A 5,000-nucleotide genomic window follows, 5' to 3' on the forward strand; every position below is an offset into this window, starting at 1 on the left:
TCACTCATACACTCACTCACTCACTCACACACTCACTCACTCATACACTCACTCACTCATACACTCACTCACTCATACACTCACTCATACACTCACTCACTCATACACTCACTCATACACTCACTCACTCATACACTCACTCATACACTCACTCACTCATACACAGACTCACTCACTCATACACTCACTCACTCATACACTCACTCACTCATACACTCACTCATACACTCACTCATACACTCATACACTCACTCACTCATACACTCACTCATACACTCACTCACTCATACACTCACTCACTCATACACTCACTCAGTCACTCACTCACTCACTCATACACTCACTCACTCATACACTCACTCACTCATACACTCACTCACTCATACACTCACTCATACACTCACTCACTCATACACTCACTCACTCATACACTCACTCACTCACTCATACACTCACTCACTCATACACTCACTCATACACTCACTCACTCATACACTCACTCACTCATACACTCACTCAGTCACTCACTCACTCACTCATACACTCACTCACTCATACACTCACTCACTCATACACTCACTCACTCATACACTCACTCATACACTCACTCACTCATACACTCACTCACTCATACACTCACTCACTCATACACTCACTCATACACTCACTCACTCATACACTCACTCACTCATACACTCACTCAGTCACTCACTCACTCACTCATACACTCACTCACTCATACACTCACTCACTCATACACTCACTCACTCATACACTCACTCACTCATACACAGACTCACTCACTCATACACTCACTCACTCACTCATACACTTACTCACTCACTCATACACTCACTCATACACTCACTCATACACTCACTCACTCATACACTTACTCACTCACTCATACACTCACTCACTCATACACTCACTCACTCATACACTCACTCACTCATACACTCACTCACTCACTCATACACTCACTCACTCATACACTCACTCACTCATACACTCACTCACTCATACACTCACTCACTCATACACTCACTCACTCATACACTCACTCACTCACTCATACACTCACTCATACACTCACTCACTCACTCATACACTCACTCACTCATACACTCACTCATACACTCACTCACTCATACACTCACTCACTCATACACTCACTCACTGAGTGAGTGTAAGAGTGAGTGTAAGAGTGAGTGATGGTGTTGTTGGTGGTGGTGATGGTGGTGATGGTGGTGATGGTGGTGGTGATGGTGGTGATGTTGATGATGATAGTGTTGGTGGTGATGATGGTGATGTTGATGATGTTGATGTTGATGATGTTGATGATGATGTTGATGATGATGATGTTGATGATGTTGATGTTGATGATGATGATGTTGATGATGTTGATGATGTTGATGATGATGATGTTGATGATGATGGTGTTGTTGATGATGATGTTGATGATGATGATGTTGATGTCTGTGTAGACGCTGCTCACACAGCAGCAGGGCGTGGTGGTGCTGGAGGTGCAGAGTGATGATGTTGATGATGATGATGTTGATGATAGTGATGATGTTGATGATGATGATGATGTTGATGATGATGATGATGTTGATGATGATGATGATGATGTTGATGATGATGATGATGTTGATGATGTTGATGATGATGTTGTTGATGATGATGATGATGTTGATGATGTTGATGATGATGTTGATGATGTTGATGATGATGATGATGTTGATGTCTGTGTAGACGCTGCTCACACAGCAGCAGGGCGTGGTGGTGCTGGAGGTGCAGAGTGATGATGTTGATGATGATGATGTTGATGATGATGATGATGTTGATGATGATGTTGATGATGATGATGGTGATGTTGTTGATGTCTGTGTAGACGCTGCTCACACAGCAGCAGGGCGTGGTGGTGCTGGAGGTTCAGAGTGATGGTGATGTTGATGATGATGATGTTGATGATAGTGATGATGATGATGTTGATGATGATGATGATGATGTTGATGATGATGATGTCTGTGTAGACGCTGCTCACACAGCAGCAGGGCGTGGTGGTGCTGGAGGTTCAGAGTGATGATGTTGATGATGATGATGATGTTGATGATGTTGATGATGATGTTGATGATGTTGATGATGATGATGTTGATGATGTTGATGATGTTGATGATGTTGATGATGATGTTGATGATGTTGATGTTGATGATGATGTTGATGATGTTGATGATGTTGATGATGTTGATGTTGATGATGTTGATGATGTTGATGATGATGTTGATGATGTTGATGATGTTGATGATGTTGATGATGATGTTGATGATGTTGATGATGATGATGTTGATGATGTTGATGATGTTGATGATGTTGATGATGATGTTGATGATGTTGATGTTGATGATGATGTTGATGATGTTGATGATGTTGATGATGTTGATGTTGATGATGTTGATGATGTTGATGATGATGTTGATGATGTTGATGATGTTGATGATGTTGATGATGTTGATGATGATGTTGATGATGTTGATGTTGATGATGATGTTGATGATGTTGATGTTGATGATGTTGATGATGATGTTGATGATGTTGATGATGTTGATGATGTTGATGATGTTGATGATGTTGATGATGATGTTGATGATGTTGATGTTGATGATGATGTTGATGATGTTGATGATGTTGATGATGTTGATGTTGATGATGTTGATGATGTTGATGATGATGATGTTGATGATGATGATGATGTTGATGTTGATGATGTTGATGATGATGTTGATGATGTTGATGATGTTGATGATGTTGATGATGTTGATGATGTTGATGATGATGTTGATGATGTTGATGTTGATGATGATGTTGATGATGTTGATGATGTTGATGATGTTGATGTTGATGATGTTGATGATGTTGATGATGTTGATGTTGATGATGTTGATGATGTTGATGTTGATGATGTTGATGATGATGTTGATGATGATGTTGATGATGATGTTGATGTTGTTGATGATGTTGATGATGTTGATGTTGATGATGATGTTGATGATGTTGATGTTGATGATGATGATGGTGATGATGTTGATGATGATGATGGTGATGATGTTGATGATGATGATGATGTTGATGATGTTGATGATGTTGATGATGATGATGTTGATGATGATGATGTTGATGATGATGTTGATGATGTTGATGTTGATGATGATGTTGATGATGATGTTGATGATGATGTTGATGATGATGTTGATGATGATGATGATGTTGATGATGTTGATGATGTTGATGATGATGATGTTGATGATGATGATGTTGATGATGATGTTGATGATGTTGATGATGTTGATGATGTTGATGTTGATGATGATGTTGATGATGATGTTGATGATGTTGATGTTGATGATGTTGATGATGATGATGTTGATGATGATGATGGTGATGATGGTGTTGATGATGTTGATGATGTTGATGATGATGATGTTGATGATGATGTTGATGATGATGATGATGTTGATGATGATGATGTTGATGATGATGTTGATGATGTTGATGATGTTGATGATGTTGATGTTGATGATGATGTTGATGATGATGTTGATGATGTTGATGTTGATGATGTTGATGATGATGATGTTGATGATGATGATGATGTTGATGATGTTGATGTTGATGATGTTGATGATGATGTTGATGTTGATGATGATGTTGATGTTGATGGTGTTGATGATGATGTTGATGTTGATGATGATGTTGATGTTGATGGTGTTGATGTTGATGGTGTTGATGATGATGTTGATGTTGATGATGATGTTGATGTTGATGATGTTGATGATGTTGATGATGTTGATGATGATGTTGATGATGTTGATGTTGATGATGATGATGATGTTGTTGATGATGTTGATGATGATGTTGATGATGATGATGTTGATGATGATGTTGATGATGATGTTGATGGTGTTGATGATGTCTGTGTAGACGCTGCTCACACAGCAGCAGGGCGTGGTGGTGCTGATGATGATGATGTTGATGTTGATGATGTTGATGTTGATGATGTTGATGATGATGTTGATGATGTTGATGTTGATGATGTTGATGATGTTGATGATGATGATGTTGATGTTGTTGATGTTGATGATGTTGATGATGATGATGATGTTGATGATGATGTTGATGATGTTGATGTTGATGATGTTGATGATGTTGATGATGTTGATGTTGATGATGTTGATGTTGATGATGTTGATGATGATGTTGATGATGTTGATGTTGATGATGTTGATGATGTTGATGATGTTGATGTTGATGATGTTGATGATGATGTTGATGATGATGTTGATGATGATGTTGATGATGATGTTGTTGATGATGTTGATGATGTTGATGTTGATGATGATGTTGATGATGTTGATGTTGATGATGATGATGGTGATGATGTTGATGATGATGATGGTGATGATGTTGATGATGATGATGATGTTGATGATGTTGATGATGTTGATGATGATGATGTTGATGATGATGATGTTGATGATGATGTTGATGATGTTGATGTTGATGATGATGTTGATGATGATGTTGATGATGATGTTGATGATGATGTTGATGATGATGATGATGTTGATGATGTTGATGATGTTGATGATGATGATGTTGATGATGATGATGTTGATGATGATGTTGATGATGTTGATGATGTTGATGATGTTGATGTTGATGATGATGTTGATGATGATGTTGATGATGTTGATGTTGATGATGTTGATGATGATGATGTTGATGATGATGATGGTGATGATGGTGTTGATGATGTTGATGATGTTGATGTTGATGATGTTGATGATGATGATGTTGATGATGATGATGTTGATGATGATCTTGATGATGTTGATGATGATGTTGATGGTGATGTTGATGATGATGATGATGTTGATGATGATGATGATGTTGATGATGTTGATGATGATGATGTTGATGATGATGATGATGTTGATGAT

General features: G+C 38.1%; 1 protein-coding gene across 1 annotated transcript in view; it reads left to right on the top strand.

Annotated features, from left to right (window-relative positions):
• Positions 1-5,000, top strand: part of SMC5 (structural maintenance of chromosomes 5) — a gene marked incomplete at its 5' end in the record, with an annotated part of 55,107 nt that overhangs the window by 19,588 nt on the left and 30,519 nt on the right. The gene's annotated exons all lie outside the window — the stretch shown is intronic.

This window comes from Lampetra fluviatilis, unplaced genomic scaffold (assembly GCF_964198595.1).
Source record: "Lampetra fluviatilis unplaced genomic scaffold, kcLamFluv1.1 SCAFFOLD_543, whole genome shotgun sequence".
Taxonomy (NCBI): Eukaryota; Metazoa; Chordata; class Hyperoartia; order Petromyzontiformes; family Petromyzontidae; genus Lampetra; species Lampetra fluviatilis.